The following is an 18529-nucleotide window of genomic DNA, read 5'->3' as shown; positions in this document are numbered from 1 at the left end:
CCCTCCCTCGCTTAAACCCAAATTCACTTACAAGTCCTGGCATCACATTCCTGATGTCATGGTCTTCTTGAAGAACAAAGGACAAACAACATCAGAAAATGCAAACTTGGCTGAAAAGTTATGAACTGAAGGCCTTCAGCAAGAGAGGGCAACTTATTGAACATTTAAAAATTCAGATTTGAGAAATTTCAAGGGTTTAGCTAACATCAGATTGTTCATACTGAAGAGAAAACTTTATGAGTGTAAGCATTATGGCAAGGCTTTTGTCTTGAACATTAAAGATTCAGTTCTGGAAAGAAACCTTTTAAGTGTAATCAATATTCGAAGGCTTGCCTGTATAAAGACAACATTCAAAATTAAGTAATTCAAACTGGAGGAAATAAATGAAAAGAATGTGGGAAGGCATTCTGTATGAGCAGAGTTATTACACAATATCAAAAAAAAATTGTATGTGTAACAAACCTCATAAATACAATTAATTTGGGAAAGTTAGGGTTAGCTTACATAGGTGGAAATGCCTTTGGTCTTCAAGATCTTATTCTAGATCACTGGCTTCATACTACAGAGAACTTATGAAAAGATTGAATGAAGGAATGTCTTCCATATGAACAAAGAGATTACTTGACTTAATTCATATTAGAAAGAAACTATCACTAACCAACTTGGGAATGTCTTCTGTACAGAGATAGAACTTATCCTCCATTAGAGAATTCTGGACAATACTGGACAATTTCTGGTTCCCAAAGCCCAGATGGTGGAGTGATCAGTAATTGCTACCTCCCTCCCTTTGTTGACCTTGATAAGCCCAGAGAATATCTCCCTGGGAAAAATCCTGGAACAGTGGGAGCAACCGAAGGAGTAGAGAGCCTCTTAGACCTTGAGGCTAGGAAAATGGCTAAGGAGGGTCCCTCTTGCTGTGGCTGAAGGAGAGCAGTGCAAGACTGGAGTTGTCCCAGACAGCCCCACCTCAGTGAAGCAGGAGGAGATCCTAAGCCCCAGGAGTGGGGAGCCTGCAATCACCAACACCAGGACCCCAGGTGTGCCTCAGCACCCCAGGGGAATTGGGAAGATACTAGCTCAGACAGGGTTCACCAACCACGGAGCTTGCCTCCTCATCAGAGGAGACCTCCTATGGCCAGACCAACCCTCCCCCACCTTAACGAGCTAGCTCCAGGGTAACTGTGGGGAAACCCCAAAAGACCTCACCTGACCTCTGCTTTCCAACACCAGCACCAGGTAAGCTGCAGCATTTTAGCTTCTAGCTGAAAGAACCAGAGGCCACAACACACAAAGCCTCAAGTTTTAGGCATAAGAACTATGGGACAGAGACCTCTGTGCCACAGATGCAGAGATCTACTTTAAAAGCCAGGGAAAGGGTGATTATCATGAGTAAGAAACAAAGCAGAAAAGACTATACAATCTTTCTATGGGGACAGGGGCCAAAACACAAATACCAAAGACATCAGCATTGAGATTGTACTTCCATGTGAAACTTCAGAAGGGAGTATGAACTGGTCTGAAGCACAAAGAGCCTTCTTGGAAGAGCTCAGGAAGGATTTTAAAAGTCAAATTAGAGAAACAGAAGAAAAACTAACCAATGACTTTAAAAATATAAGAAAAGAAATCACAGAAGAATTTAAAAAGACAAATGGAAAAGGAAGTACAAAACCTAAATGGAGAAAATAACTCCTTAAAAGGAAAAATTGGGATAAACTCCCTCAGACACTTCTAAGTAGAGAATCTGACCAAATTTTGGAGGTACAGAATCCAACAGGAGATGGACTGAGGCAGCTTCACAGCCCAGGACAGACTGGAAGATCAATGGAAAGAATCTGTTCCAAGGGGGAGGAGGAGCACACAGCACAGCATGGGTTGAGCAGGAAAGCCCCATGGTGGTCTGAGGAAGTAGCAGCATGGTGAGATAGCAGCTCAGGGTGAGAGTCAAGTGGAGCCAAGTGAGTGAGAGCCGTGGGTGGAGTCCCAGCAATCTCTGCAGCAGCTGCGCCTGAGACTTTCAGCCCACAGATGAAATGTCTGTAAGTCACCTATTTGAAGTTCCAGGAGCCAAAATGGTGGAGTGATGGGTAAATGCCTTTTCCCCCTCTCCTTATTGACCTTGAAAGAACCATAAATTATTTCCCTAGAAAAATCCTGAATCAGTGGGGTCAGCAGAAGGGGCAAACAGTCTCATAGCACCTGAGGCTAGGAAAAATGTTAAGGAATATTTCTCTTACTGTGGCAGAGGACCAGAGCTGTTCCAGACAGCCACACCTCAGGAAACCAACTGAGAGGAGATCTGGAGCCCCACAGGGGTGGAGCCTCGCATCAGGACCCAGGCATGCCTCAGCGCTCCAGGGGAAATGGGAAGACACTACAGCAGCCAGGATCACCAAGCGTGAGCTTGCCTTTGCTCTAGCTCAGCTGAGGAGATGTCCTGTGACTAGATCACCCCTTCCTCACACTTAACAAGCTAGCTCCAGGGCTAATCCTGGGAAAAACAATCAGAATTCAACCAGTCTTTGCTTTCTCACACCAGCCAGCTCAGCAACAGGTTCTTTAGCTTTTAGCTGAAAAAACAAGAGGCTACAACATACAAAGCCTCACCATCATGAGTCACAAGCAAAGGAGGAAGGAAAAGACTAAAACAAGGACCAAAACATGAATATCAAAGAGGTCAGTATTGAAACTGTATCCCATCTGAAACTTCAGAAGGGACTACGAACTGCTCGCAGGCACAAACAGCTCTCCTGGAACAGCTGAAGAAGGAAATAGAAGGAAAAATGACCAAGGATTTTAAAAGTATGGAAAAAGAATTCACTGAAGAGAACAGCTCTTTAAAAAGGAAAATTGAACAAATGGAAAAGGAAGCACAAAACCTACCTGGGAAAATTGGACAAATGGAAAGAGAAGAACAAAAACTAACTGGAGAAAATAATTCCTTAAAAGGAATAATTGGACAGATGTAAAGGGAAATGCAAAAATTAACTGAAGAAAACAACTTGATGAAATTAGAATTGGACAGGTAGAAGCTAATGACTATGACATAACAAGGATCAGTCAAACAAAATCTAAAGAATGAAAAGATAGAAGAAAATGTAAAATATCTCATTGGAAAAACAACTGACCTGGAAAATAGATCTAGGAGAGAAAATTTAAGAATTATTGGCCTACCAGGAAGCCATGATGGAAAAAAGAGTCTGGACAATATCTTCCAAGAAATCATCAAGGAAAACTGCCCAGAAGTGCTAGATCCAGAGGGCAAAGTAGTCATTGAAAGAATCCACCGTTATTGTTGCCAAATTCCAGACCTGTCAAGTGAAGGAGAAAATGCAATAGGCAGCTAGAACGAAGCCATTCAAATATCAAGGAGCTACAGAAAGGATCACACAGGACCTTGAAGCTTCTACATTAAAAGATCGAAGGAATTGGAATATTCTATACCACAAGGCAAAGGAACTGGAACTACAACCAAGGATCAATTACCCAGCAAAGTTCAGCATAATATTTCAAACAAGGAGATGGACATTCAATGAAATAAGGGATTTCCAGACCTTTCTGATAAAAAGATCAGAACTCAATAGAAAATTCGATCTTCAAATGCAGATCTCAACAGAGGCATAGAAAAGTAAACAGGGGAAAAGAAAACTTAATTAGGGCAAACTGTTTACCTCCCTATAAGGGAAGATGATGCTTGTTAATCTTGAGAATTGTATATCATGATATATAAAAAAGATATGCATAGAAAGAGGGAACGGGTATAAAGTAAATTATATGATGATAAAAATGTGATTTAAGCATGCAAAGAGATTGTAACAGGAGATGTGAAAAGGAGGAAAAAGAAGATGGTAAATTACTTCACAGGAAGAAGTACAAAATTATATTACAGTAGAGGGAAGGAGGGGAGGGAGATGATCACTGTTTGAGAGGTACTCATCTGATTTGGTTCAAGGAAGGGACAACAAAATTAAGTATATGAATCTAACTAGCTCTATAGGCAATAGGAGGGGAAGGGGGAAAGAAAGGGGAGGGGAGGCTAAAAAGGGAGGGAAGAAGTAGTAAGGGTAAAGGGCAGTAAAAAGGAGGGGGACTGAAAGAAGGAAGGGAAGACTGGGAGGTGGTGGTCAAAAAGTAAAACTATTGTGGAGGGGAATGGAGAAGGGAGAACTAAAAGCACAAACTGTGGGAAAGAGGATGGAGGCAAAGACACAGATAGTAATCATAATTGTGAATGTGAATGGGATGAATTCTCCCATAAAATGGAGAGGGATAGCAGAATATATTAAAAGCCATAATCCAACAATATGTTGTTTACAAGAAACACATTTGAAATGTGATGATACACACAGGGTAAAGGTAAAAGGTTGGAGCAGAATATATTGTGCTTCAGCTGATGTAAGAAAAGCAGGTGTAGGAATCCTAATCTCAGACAAAACAAAAGCAGAAATAGATCTAATCAAAAGAGATATGGAAGGAAACAATATCCTGCTAAAAGGCACTATAAAAAATGAAGCAATATCATTACTAAGCATATATTCTCCAAGTGGTATGGCATCCAGATTCTTAGAGGAGAAGTTAAGAGAGTTACAGGAAGAAATAGACAGTAAAACTATACTAGTGGGGGACCTCAACCTTCCCCTCTCTGAACCTGATAAATCTAAAATTTAAATAAATAAGAAAGAAGTTAAAAAGCTGAATAAAACTCTGGATAACGTAGATATGATAGATCTTTGAAGAAAATTGAATGGGGATAGAAAGAAAGCAGTACATGGCACATATACAAAAACTGACCATGTACTAGGGCATAAAAACCTCACAATCCAGTGCAGATAGGCAGAGATAGTCAATGCATCCTCAGATCATAATGCAATAAAAATTATATGTAATAAAAGGCTAAGGAAAGATAGACCAAAAATTAATTGGAAACTAAATAATCTAATCCTAAAGGAGTGGGTTAAACAACAATTCAGAGAAACAATCAACAACTTCATTCAAGAAAATGACAATAATGAGACAACCTACCTACGAAATCTTATGGGGTACTGCAAAAGCAATTCTTAGGGGAAGTTTTATATCTTTGAATGCCTACATGAATAAAATAGAGAAAGAGGAGATCAATAAATTGGGCATGCAGCTGAAAAAGCTTGAAAAACAACAAATTGAAAATTCCCAAGTAAATACCAAATTAGAAGTACTGAAAACCAAAGGAGGGATTAATGAAATTGAAATTAAGAGAACTATTAAAGTAATAAAACAAAGAGTTGGTTTTATGAAAAAACCAATACAATTGATAAACCTTTTGTCAATTTGATTTAAAAAAAAAAGAAAACCAAATTACCAATATCAAAAATAAAAGGGGGTGAACTCAATTCCAATGAGGAGAAAATTAAAACTACAATTAGAAATTACTTAGCCCAACTTTATGCCCATAAATTCAACAATCTAAATGAGATGGATGATTATTTTAAAAATAAAAATTGCCCAGATTAACAGAAGAGGAAGTTGAATACTTAAACAACCCTATCTCAGAAAAAGAAATTGAACAAGCCATCAATGAACTGCCTAGAAAAAAATCTCCAGAGCTAGATGTAAATTGTATCAAATACTTAAAGAATGGTGAATTTCAATACTATATGGACTATTTGGGAAAAATGGGGAAGAAGGAGTCCTCCCAAATTCTTTTTATGATACAAATATAGTTTTGATACCTAAACCAGGAAAAGACAAAACACAAAAAAAATTATAGACCAATTTCTTTAATGAATATAGATGCAAAAATTTTAAATAAGATTTTGGCAAAAAGAATACAGCAACTTATCGTGAGAATAATATGATCAGGTAGGATTCCTACCAGGAATGCAGAGCTGGTTCAATATTAGGAAAACTATTAGCATTATTGATCACATCAACAACAAACTTAACAGAAATCACATAATAATCTCAATAGATGCAGAAAAAGCTTTTGACAAAACACTCATTCCTATCAAAAACACTGGAGAACATAGGAATAAAGGGAACTTTCCATAAATAATAACCAATATCTATCTAAAACCCTCAGCAGGGGTTATATGCTATGGAGATAAGCTAGATGCATTTCCAATAAGATCAGGGGTGAAACAAGGATGTCCATTATCACTACTATTATTCAATATGGTACCAGAAATGCTAGCTGTAGCAGTAAGAGAAGAAAGAGAACTTGAAGGAATTAGAATAAGCAAAGAAGAAACTAATTTATCACTCTTTGCAGATGATATGATGACATACCAAGATACTCCCAGAGATTCAAGTAAAAAGCTACTTGAAATAATAAACAACTTTGGCAAAGTTGCAGGTTACAAAATAAACCCACACAAATCTTCTGCATTTCTATATATTACTAACAAAGCCCAACATCAGGATATAGAAAGAGAAATCTCTGTTTAAAGCTAGAATAGACACTATAAAATATTTGGGAGTCTACCTGCCAAAACAAATCCTGGGAATATATGAATTCAATTGCAAGACACTTTTCCCACAAATAAAGTCAGATCTAAATAAGTGGAAAGCCATCAGATGCTCATGAGTAGACTGAGCCAATATTATAAAAATGACAATTCTACCTAAATTAATTACCTAACCCTAACCCTAAATTAATTTACTTATTTAGTGCCATACCAATCAAACTATCAGAAAATTATTTTCTAGAGCTAGAAAAATAATATCAAAATTCATCTGAAAGAACAAAAGGTCCAGAATAGCAAGGGAACTAAAGAAAAATATCAGGGAATGTGGCCTAGCTCTACTGGATCTCAAACTGTATTATGAAGCAGCAATTATCAAAACCACTTGGTACTGGCTAAGAAACAGAAAGGTAGACAAGTGGAATATGCTTGGTACTCAAGACACAGTAGGCAATGAATATAGCAATTTGATAAACCCAAGGACCCCAACTTCTGGGATAAGAACTCACTATTCAACAAAAATTGCTAGGTAAACTGGATGAAAGTGTAGCAGAAACTAGGCATAGACCAAGACCTGACATGATACACAAGAATAAAATCCAAATCAATGCATGATCTATGTATAAATAGTGATACTATAAAGAAATTAGTGGAGCAAGGAGTAGTGTATTTTTCAGATTTATGGAGAAGGGAAGAATTTTTGACTAAAGAAGAGATAGAAAGCATTATGAAGTACAAAATGGATAATTTTTATTACATTAAACTGAAAAGTTTTTGCACAACCAAATCCAATGCAACTAAGATTAGGAGGAAAGCAGAAAACTGGGAAAGAATTTTTGCAACTAGGGTCTGTGATAAAGGCCTCATTTCTAAAATATATAGGCAACTATTTAGGGGGTACTGCAAAAGCAAATGTACAAGAATACAAGTCATTCCCCAATTGAAAAGTGGTCAAAGGATATGAACAGGCAGTTTTCAGAGGAAGAAATTAAAGATATCTATAGTCACATGAAAAAATGCTCTAAATCACTATTGATTAGAGAGATGCAAATCAAAACAACTCTGAGATACCAAATCACACCTATCAGATTGGCTAACATGATAGAACAGGAAGATGATAAATGTTAGAGAAGATGTGGGAGAACTGGAACACTAATTCATTGTTGGTGGAGCTGTGAGCTGATCCAACCATTCTGGAGAGCAATTTGGAACTATGCCCAAAGGGCTACAAAAATATGCATTCCCTTTGACCCAGCAATACTGCTTCTAGGACTGTATCCCCAAGAGATCATAAAAACTGAAAAGGGTCCCAAATGTACAAATATATTTATATCAGCACTCTTTGTGGTGGCCAAAAACTGGAAATCAAGGGGATGCCCATTAACTGGGGTATGGCTGAATAAATTATGGTATATAAATGTAATGGAATACTATTGCACTTTAAGAAATGATGAACAGGAAAACTTCAGAGAGGCCTGGTAAGACTTATATGATATGATGCTGAGCGAAAGGAGCAGAATCAGAAGAACTTGGTTCACAGCAACAACCACAGTGTGCAAGAATTTTTTTCTGGTAGACGAAGAACTTCATTGCAATGCAAGGACTTAAAAAATTCCCAATGGTCTTTTAAGGCAAAATGCCTTCCACATTCAGAGGAAGAACTATGCAATTCAATCTCAGATTGTAGCAGATCATTTTCTGTTGTATAATGTTTTGGTTTGTTATATGATTTCTCCCATTCATTTTAATTCTTCTATACAACATGACTATGGTGAAAATGAATTTAATAGGAATGTATGTGTAGAACCTATATAAATTTGTATGCCATCTCAGGGAGAGAGGGGAGAGATGGATGGAAGGGAGGGGGAGGGAGGGAAACAAAAAAAATCTAGGTTGTATAGTAGTGACTGAGGAACCATGAAAATAAATGAAATAAATTTTAAAAAATAAGCACTTCCTAGCTGCCAGGTTCTGTATGGAAGGATCTCTGGCCTGCATATTGGCTTAGAAAACCACATATTAACCTTATTTATGTTTTATTGAATCTTTATTTTGTAAACTATCTCCAAATTACATTTTTAAGTGGTTCCAGCTGTATTTGACACCAGATGATGAACTGAGGTTCACACCATCCAAAGGAGAAAGAAAGTCTAGAATTCCTGCTTTTTTTCATCCTCCCCATTTTTTTTCCTTTTTCTTTTGGTTACTCTTTATTGAGGCAAGGTATTTTTTCTTCACTTCTTGTATTTCCTGGGTCAGGATAATTGTCCAATCAAATCCTGAAAATTAGAAAATGGTGAAATGTCTTTTAGAAGATCCCTGGGTTTGGGGGGCAGTGGTGTGGGATGGAATCAGGGCTTTCTGGTTTCCCCAGAAAAAAGGTTAGTTTTCCCTAAAAGACAACAAAGCTGTTCCTAGGATCTGATTGGCCTTTGTCTCCCATGAAGTAGCTTCCTGGTGACCTAAGGGCACCTAAAGTCCCATCCACAGGGAGCTGTGACTTCTTCCACATTGTGGCTTCCTTGGAGTCATCTTGCCCTGTCCCGCTGACCAGACAAGTTTCCACCTGGACGTGAGAGGAGCCCTATCCAGAAAAATGTCATCATGTCCTTGGTTGCAGCTAGGTAGTACAGTGGATAGAGCACCAGTGCAGGAGTCAGGAGGACCTGAGTTCAAATTTCACCTCAGACACTTGACACTCACTAACTGTGTGACCTTGGACACTTAACCCCAATTGCCTCATCCTGAGTCGTCTCCAGTCATCCTGATGAACATCTGGTCACTGGATTCAGGTGGCTCTGGAGGAGAAGTGAGGCTGGTGGCCTGCACAGCCCTCCCTCACTCAAAACAAAATCAATTGCAAGTCATGTCGTTATTTCTCTGATGGTATGGTTTTCTTTGGCAACGAAGGACGTACACACCATGTCCTTGGTGCACATTCTTGCTGTTTTAGGAGCAAGTCCTTTATTTAATGTTCAATGATTTGTAAGTGCATCATTTCATCCCAACATTGAAACTAAACCTAAGCTGGCTGTTGCTAAGCATGTCCCTAACAAGAGGAGGGGACCAAATCCTGAATATCTTTGAAAACAAGGACCCCAGGAGAGTGCAGGGAATCACTGGAAAGGATGCAAAGATCAAAGTCAGGCCTCTTGGCCCAGGTCTTTCCCTTATGACCTCTTTGTCCTCTTATCTCCTCCCTCTGTTCTCATTCACAGTGGTCCTGGTGACCTGGGCTCCTGACAAGCTGAACAACCCAACACCACCAAATCTGTGGCCTCACATCTGGCGTAGTCACTGATGCCCAGCTCGAAGTTGAGAGCAACCAGTTGTAGCTCTGATTTTTCTGTATTTTATTTTGAATCTGTGAAATAAAACATTATTTTCCATAACATAGAAGAAAAAGAGATTACCCATGAAACTGCAAATCTAATATGCACAATGTGGTATTCCTAGTAAATTATTATATAATAAACTTACCATGTAATTTTTCCTTTTTTCTCCCCTCCCCCAGTCCTAGAGATGGATACCATTAGACAGAATTGTGTGCGTGTGCGTGCATGTAAAATTATTCCTTGGATGCTTCCATTTATCCGTTCTTTCTCTGGATACATACAGCTCCTTCCTTCACAGATCCTCTGTATTTCATCTGGGTGCTTAAACTAGTCAAAATGACTTAGTCACTCAAAGTTGTTCTTAAAACACTATTGCTGAGAATGTATGTGACATTCTCTAGGTTCTGCCCATTTCGCTCCTCATTATTTCCTGCCAGTCTTTCCATGTTTTCATCATGTCTTATAGCATAGTAGCATTTTATAATAACCATGTAACACAACTTGTTCAGCCATGCCCCAATTGATGGGCATCCCCATGATTTCCAGTTTGTTGCCACCACAGCAACAGCAGCTATAAATATTTAGAACATATAGATTCTTTTCCTTTTCCTCCAATCATCTTTGCAAATAGGTCTAGTAGCAGTATTGCTGGGTCAAAGGTCACAGGCACTTTCATAATTCTTATCTATGAATTAATTGGTTAGTGGATGTATGTACACACTCACTCTTAGGCACAACAAGTGCTGAAAGATACCTACACACAGTTGTATTTCCGTCATCATTCTGATACAACGTAGATCAGGTCATCTTGAATTTTTGTGTCATCTGGTGAAGCTTTTAATAAACGTCTTCTCAGAACACCCGTGTGGTTTTTGAAAATTTAATAGTCAAAGCAATGATGACATTTCAATTAGAAGTTAGTCAAAATAAAGATGTATTTCTTCTCATCCAAGTTCACAGACCCCCCTGAAAACTCTCATCAGATTGCACAGGGGTCAGTGTACACAGCTTATCTGATACAGATAAATATATCTTCTACTTGGAAGCTGAAGTCCCCTTCTCACTGGAACCTCCCCTGGGTGTCCCAAACTGGCTTCTCTGAACACCCGTGGCTGACCTAGCCTGGGCTTCAGAAGCTGCACCTAAACATTATCAGGCAGGTTTTACTTTCATAGAAAAGTCCTAGAGATCAGAGGAATGGATTTGGGGATTGGAGCCAGGCAGGCCAACAGCACTGATCGAGTCTCCTATGGACTAGGTGCTGTCCTAAGCAGCTGGACCCGAGGACCTCGAGGCCCCTTCAGACTCACGCTGATGAGCCTGGGAAGTCCCCAAGCTCACCATGAAGTCTGGAGGCTTCAGGGGCTGGTTTGTCAGAGGACGGCACACATTTCCCCCCTTCACACTCATCATTTCAGAAGGGAGGATACTCTAATTCTAAATCCTGCAATACCATGAATATCCACCAGGTGGCAGGAGGGTCCCTGCTTAGTAGATAAATGACTGACCACACTGGAATCCTTAGGGCTCTGAAGGATGAAAGTCATCGTTTCAGAGTATTATGATGTCTGGAATCGGCAGAATCAGGAATTAGTGCTTGAAAGCAATAATAATGACAGCGCTTATTTCTATCATAAGCCCTTTGTATTTATGATCTCAGTTGATTTTCACCCCCACCCTGGGAGGAGGGGCTATCATGACCCCCCCACACACCCCTGATTCCTGAGATAAGAGGTTAAGTGACCTGCTCAGGGTCACAAAACTATTAAGTGTCTGAGGTGGGATTTGAACTCAGGCCTTCCTGCCTCTAAGTCAGAGGCTCCACTGAGTCACCTTGAAATTTAGACCCATTTTCTGCTGCAAATGAGGAAAGTGAGCCCCCATGGAAGATGTGTCCTCTCCTTTCACAAGACTTCCTGTCCCCAGGACGAAAATACTACTTTTATATCTCTGACGAAAATGACAAAACAGAGAGAACTGGACCTCTGTGAAGAAGGTCAGTGCTGAGGGGCAGCCTATGGGTGGGCGGCCCATGGGTTAGTGACCCAGCAGCCTGTCTGGCCATGGCTCCAGAGCCAGGAAGAGTGCGCAGCCTGGGCTCTGTCTGAAGCCCTGAAACAAGTCTCAATAGTCCATGTCCACACGTGCCCCAGAGGAGTGCAAATCAAAGACAAACGTCTGCCCTCTCACCATATACTATCCCTTCCCCCAGGCTCCTTCCCCTCTGGGCCCAGCCCCACCTTTACTCACAGACACAGCAGAGCAAATAAAAGTCTTCTCAGGCATGTCCAAACTTTCATTTGTTTCCCCCTTCATGTGGCCAGAACATCTCCACGTGGCCATCCTGTCCCCCACAATCCACCATCCAACATGAAGCTGAGCTGAGATAGTGGAGAAAAGCTGAAGACTCCAGAGCAGTGATTCATCAGGCTGTTCTGGCTGTCAGACAGAGACCCCAGAGGTCAGAGCAGCATCAGATATGAAGGAGGCTCATTCCCAAAGCAGAGAGACAGGAGGGAGGAGGGAGGGAGGCCTTAGAGAGCAAGGTGAGGGCCCTGATGAGGCTGCCCTGGGCTTGGGCCAGTAGAGTCCAGGGAGGATCACAGGGGTCAGTGCAGGGGAGAGAGGCCAGGGGTCAACAGGGACAACACGGGGACTGCAGACTGGTTTTCTGTCTCAGGTCCACACCAGGCAATTCTCTCAAGCTGAAGAAGGAAAGACAGATTCAGGGGGATCCTCCAAGGGCCCTCTGGCCTCCAGCCTCTCATCATTCTGAAGGGCCTGCGTCACCACCCAGCCCAACCTCCCACAGACCCTCCTTATCTTTGCTTGGCCCCTCCCTCCTTCCAGGCCCCCAGAATCTCACCTTTGGCTGTGAGAGAGACATCTAACCCCTGTGCACTCTCATTGCCTGAGGACAAAGGAGGGAAACAACCCAGTCAGAGACATGCATTCCAGAACCAGGGTATGGGAAGGGAAAGGGATACCAAGGGAAGGCTATTGGTCAAAAGGTCCTCATTGCTCATGTCCTGCAGACACCATGGGCTGGCCCCTTCTTTCTACCCTCCATGTCTACCCTTCACTTACCTGCAGCCTGAACATAATCACCTCCTTTTCCACCTGGAAAAGAAAACAAATTTCCAGTGAAGAATCCAGGAGAGGAGACCACACTAGCGTCTCAGAAATTCCAAGATTTGTCTTGGAGACCCAACGAATAACCAGGACTGCACCCCCATGCTCCATACCCCTCTAGCCTCTAGATCCAAGAGGAAGAGAGAAAAGGCCCCCAAATGGGCCCTTCTCCCCCTCCAGGCCTGCCCCTGGGGGTTCCCAAGGCTGGTCTACAGCAGAGATCCCCATGTTCATGTCTGAGCTGAGTCTGAAGCAGATTCCCCACTCAGCCAGCCTGTGACACCCCTGCCAGGCATCCTCCAGGGAAATGGCTTCCAGTTACATATTTGTTCATCTACACTCTTAGGGCTCATCTGACTGTCCCTTAGATGAAAAGGAGAGGACTTGAGGACAGAGAGACAAGCTGCCAGTTCGGGAAGCTGGGATCTCCATGGGGCCTGATCCCTAATGGCCCCTCTCCCAGCCCACTCCAGTCTACCTGAAAGCCTCTTTATGCAGTGCCAAACTACAGCAATGACTGCAATGAGGATGAGGATGAGGATCGCAGCAGCAATGGCCCCCACAATGAGCCAGGTGGATGAGGACTCTGGCTCTGAAATGGAAAAGGGAAGTAAGAGGCCTTGATCCTTGTCTGGCCTGAATCACTAACCCCTCCCCCACCTTCTGCAGTAACTCCCCCTCCCTCTGGTCCTATGGAGTGGGAGGTGGCCTCTTCCTAGCCCCTCTTCACTGTCCTTACCCCACTGCAGGGTGAGGGGCTCAGGCAGCCCTTCATGCTGAACTCGGCAGGTGTATCTCCCTTCCTGGCCCGTGGTCACATCCACAGCTGCCCACTTCTGGAAGGTGCCATCTCCTGCAGGTCTGGTCTCAATGAACTCCGTGTCCTGGGGCTGTTCCTCCCATCCCTCAGCCAAGTCAGGGAGATCTCCTTAGGGTAAAAGTCCTGGGCCCAGCACCGCAGGGTCACCTCCCCATGGGGGGCAGTGTGACGAGTCACTCTGGCAGAGGGTGGGTCTGGAGGCAAAGATCAGAGGCATCACCAGGCTCCCTTTCCCCCTTCCCCTCCAAGGGCATGTGTGGGGGCAGGAGGAACACCGCACAATCTGAGCCAGGGGGTACAAGGGGTTCCAGGATGTTGGGAGCCCAGTGCTGGGACTAAGCAGTGACTGAGAAGGATGGGTTGCGGGCCTTGAGTGCCAAGCACACTTGCATGGGTCTGGAGGCAAGGGTCAGAGGCATTACCAGGCTCCCTTTCCCCCTTCCCTTCGAAGGGGACATGAACAGGTCACAGCAGGAGAAACACCCCACAATCTGAGCCATGGGGCATGAGGGGTCCTAGGGGTAGGGGGCCCAGGGCTGAGGCTGAAGAGTGAACGAGAAGGATGAGTTGGGGGCCTTGAATGCCGAGCACACTTGGGTGGGTCTGCAGCCAAAGGGCAGGAGCATTTCCAGACTCCCCTTCCCCCCTCCCCTCCAGGGGCATAAGGACTGGTGGGGGGAGGGGAACACCCTACAATACGCCCTGGGGTACAAGGGGTTCCGGGGGTCGGGGGCCGGGCCGAGGGGAGGTGGAGAAGGGCCGCCCAGGGGCTTGGAGTGCCCCGCACACTGGGGGCCGGCCATACCTGTCCTCATCAGCATCTTCTTCCCCATCTCCAGGTACTTCTTCACCCACTGCACGCACTCCTCCTCCAGGTAGGCCTTCCATCCCTCCGTGAGGCTCCTCCCCGCCTCCCACTTGCGCTTGGTGTTCACGGCTGGGGTTGCATAAACCCGCGCTGGAAGCTGAGCTCGGGGGACACTTCGCAGCCAGACATGAGCTGGACGGTGTGGACGCCTGGGCTCGGGTCAGTGTGGACTCCGGCTGCCCCGGCCCCGCCCCCCACACCCCAGGAGGCTCCTCCCCCATTCCCAGGGCGGACCCCGCCCCCTCCGCCGTCAAGCACCGCCAGCGCTCTGGTTGAAGTAGCCGCGCAGGTTCTCCAGGTTTACTCGGTAAATCTGTGCTGTCTGCCTGATGATCCCCGTCTGCCGCTCCCAGTACCCCGGCTCCTCCTGCTCCACGCCCCCCATCCACGCCGCCCGCGGCTCCTCCCTCGGACTCGGGCTGTCGGTGTCGAAGCGCACGAACGGCTGATCGTCCACGTAGCCCACGGAGAGGAACCGCGGCTCCCCGAGCCCCGGCCGGGTCACGGCGGTATCGAAATACCTCATGGAGTGAGAGCCTGGGACATGGGGACGGGGCCGGGTCAGGAAGGGGGGCGCCTGGGGTGACCCTGCACCCTGCTACGCCCGGGCAGTGACCCTTGACCCTTGACCATGCCTGCTGTCCAGAGATGCCCCCGTATCCCCGCCCCTTACCCTCCCCTCCCCCCCAGGCTGGCACACCGCGCCCGCCCTGTTCTCCAGACCTCAGCGCTTGGAGATCAGCACCACGCCGTCCTCGAAAACAGCCCCGGCGTGTCCGAGCCCCCCTGCCCCCTGACACAGCTTCCCTCTCCCCGCCCCCACCTCTGGTCCAGGTCCGAGGTCCCTCACACTGCTCACCCCCGGCCCCCCACCTTGTGTCCTCACCTGCCCCCCCCATCCTCCGAGAAACTCTTTATCAAAGCTGCCCCTGGTTCTGTCCTCGCCCTTGGGGGGCTCCGGGGGGGGTATCGGGGGGACCCCGGACCGCTCTGCTCCTTAACGCCCCCAGGACTGTGGCCCCCATTCTCCCTCCCCATGACCTGCCACCCCCTACCGATCCATTCACCCTCCCAAACTAAGGGACCGACACGAAGACACCCCCCCCCCCCAAAGCCCCGCTAAGGGGCAGAAGGCTCCCAGTCCAGGCTGATTCCTGCTTCTCCCTCTCACCCCGCCCGGACCGCACCGACTAGTAGGAGCCGGGTTCGAGGAAACGCTTTCTGGGCTGGGGTCTGAGGAGCTTCGTGTAGGGAACCCCATCCCGGCCCCACGGCTACCCCTAGGTGCTGTGCCCAGTCTCTCCTTACCCGCCCAGGTCTCCGGCAGGGCCAGGGTTCCCAACAGAAGGAGAGCGCCCAGGGAGCGCTCCATGGTCCGCAGAACAGGAGCCCGAAGTCGCCCAGACCTGTGGGCGCCGGGTTTATAAAGGGACGAATCCCTCGCTTCTGATTGGCTTACTGGAGGCTCTGCCAGCCAATCGAGGGTGAGAGACAACAAACGTCACTGGTGACTGGGCAGAAGGAGCCCGCATAGGTTGGGAGACCAAAACTGAAACTGACCCTGAGGGAATGTCCCGCTTGATAGACTTTGGCTCGGTCTTTGTCATTCCCAGGACAGCCTCTGATTCTATGGAGCAGCCGAGGCTCCCTCCCTCCCATCATCACTGCAGGAGCGCGCGGCTTTGTGCTCCCAGCTTGAACCAGAGAAAAAGAAGGGTTAGGGCTAGAGTCCACCCTGCCCTCCAGCCCTCCTTAGAAGTTGGGGAGAAAATGTCCCCAGCCCAGATTGAGGGGGTCTGAGGACTGAAGAAATCTGCAGGCTGACCTGAGACCAGGGGCTGCCCCCTCGGATTTAACGACGGCCATCCCAGCTATGACTCGGGCAAGTCTTGTAACCTCCCCAGGCCCTGTAGATAAACAAGCCAGGACCCAAGAATGCAGAGGAAACCAGAGTCCAGGGAATGGAATTGGGAATCCGAGTAGCAGAGGGGCAGGGATGTGGCCCAGTGGATGGAGCCAAGGGCCTGTAGTCAGGAGGAACTGACTTTCAATGCAGGCCTCAGACATTTACTAGCTGTGTGACCCTGGGAAAGTCACTTAACCATGTTTGCCTCAGTTTCCCCATCTGGAAAATGATCTGGAGAAGGAAAGGGCAAGCCACTCCAATTTCTTTGATTAGAAAACCCCAAAAAGGGTCACAATGAGTCAGACACAACTCAGTAACAAAAAGGAAAGGTCTTAATTATTAAAATGGAGGGGAGTGCCATTTCAGCCTAAAGCTGATCTGAACTGCCTGAAATGTGAAGGTGTGAATGCCTGCTAACTTCTTTTTTCAGAAACAATGAACCTGGGCACATTTGGTAGGATTTTCCCTCTTTCTTGTCTCATACCCCCAACTGGGAAACCAGGAAACTAAAGATTTTACTGAGAGGATCAAGCTTCCCCTAGAGCAGATCTGACACATAATCTCATTTATTTTACAGATGAGGAAACTGAAGACCAAAAGTGCGCACTTACATACCCTTGAATACCCAGCTCTGGTTCCTTCTCTTTACCAAACGTAATAGCCATAATACTGACTCTACTTCCAAGGCTCATCCTGGTTTCTAGAGAGTCCAGACATCTCCTTTCCTACTGTCTATCAGCAACTCTACTACCTCCATTTTTTGGTTTGGGGCCCAAAGAATTGTTTCCTCTTATTTCAGCACTCTGTTATTGTCATGCACAAAATTTACCCCTTCGCAGGAGATGGTGAGATTATTTTTCCATGGCTTTCTCTTATTGTGGCTTGGAGACCTGTTTTCAGGTCGTTTATAGTATCTAGGAGTTTAGAAACATTCATATCCTTTCAGCACTCATCTGTGGGCAATGACTCTTGGTTCACACTGGTGTCAAGTCTCTCTGTTTGGATATAAAGGACTTATTTTGGTCAGATTTGATGTATCATTTGACATATGTGCTGCTCAGCAATTTTTCATATTTGATCTTGATTTATTTTAGTGAAATCCTTTAGATTTTATGTTAGGATTATCTGTTTTTTTAAAAATAGTATCTTGAATTAAGAATGCTCCTTGACACAGTCGCACAAGTTAAATGAATGGATTTTCTTCTGATATTTCCAAATAAATATTTTTTCACTCAGCAAAAACTCCACTTACCCTCTCTGATTTCCAGTTTTAATTGAACAATACATTTCTATCATTGTGGAAGACACAGATTTTCTCTTCTTCCCTTTCCTGAATATTTTGTGTTCTATTGAAGGTTTCCTGAAAGGAATTCAAGTTACAATAGGCTTCTCCTTTGGTGTTTTTGAGCAGCCATGTATTAAAATCATCCCATCTTCTCTGCTTCAATAAGACATTTCTGAAGGTAATTTATGTTATCCTGAAATGTCATCTGGACAAAGCCCACCCCTCAAAATGTAGAAGAGTCTAAGATGTCTTGAAAGCAAAAAAGTTTTACTGGGGGAAAATAAGATACTAAAACAGGCCTGCCCAGTATAATGTACAAAGGAACTGATTGTGGCAGAATGAGTAATTGAGGTACCTGTTCACTGATCAGAGGACATGGAGGCATAGTTCAAGTGCAAAATCTGAAGCATGTATTGGGTGAATCCAGGACATGCAGGTGCTCAGAGAACAGGAGATTCTTCTGCTTCCCAGATTGGGGGCTCAGGGAGTGCTTTCTATGGTTTTAGAACAAAGAGAAACAGAAGGAGCTCTGTCCATTTGAGGGCAGTATGGACCAGTTTGAGCCAGTCCTGTGGTTTCTGGCACAGTGGAGGTGTTCTTGGTTCACACACTGGATACCACAAAGGATCACTGCTATCTCAATCTTAAGCAACATTCATTCCACCTCCTGGTTGGCTGATTTTGATCCCCAGGTTATTTCTGCCTCTGCTGGATAAGGAGGGAGCTGAAGCACATCAGGTTGACTG

At 44.9% G+C, this 18529-nt stretch overlaps 1 long non-coding RNA gene and 1 pseudogene across 1 annotated transcript; both read right to left on the bottom strand.

The window, feature by feature from the left end:
- Positions 1-7162: 7162 nt before the first annotated feature.
- LOC140497576 (uncharacterized) lies at positions 7163-10524 on the bottom strand. Its single transcript, XR_011964744.1, has 2 exons — positions 9918-10524; positions 7163-9801 (listed from the first exon to the last, which is right to left on the bottom strand). It is a non-coding gene; the product is annotated as an uncharacterized lncRNA (long non-coding RNA).
- Positions 10525-10638: 114 nt separating this feature from the next.
- Positions 10639-16005, bottom strand: LOC140497518 (BOLA class I histocompatibility antigen, alpha chain BL3-7-like; annotated as a pseudogene).
- Positions 16006-18529: the final 2524 nt, after the last annotated feature.

This window comes from Notamacropus eugenii, chromosome 1 (genome assembly GCF_028372415.1).
Source record: "Notamacropus eugenii isolate mMacEug1 chromosome 1, mMacEug1.pri_v2, whole genome shotgun sequence".
Taxonomy (NCBI): Eukaryota; Metazoa; Chordata; class Mammalia; order Diprotodontia; family Macropodidae; genus Notamacropus; species Notamacropus eugenii.
Note: the sequence above shows the minus strand (reverse complement) of the source record. Positions and strands in the feature narration are given on the sequence as shown.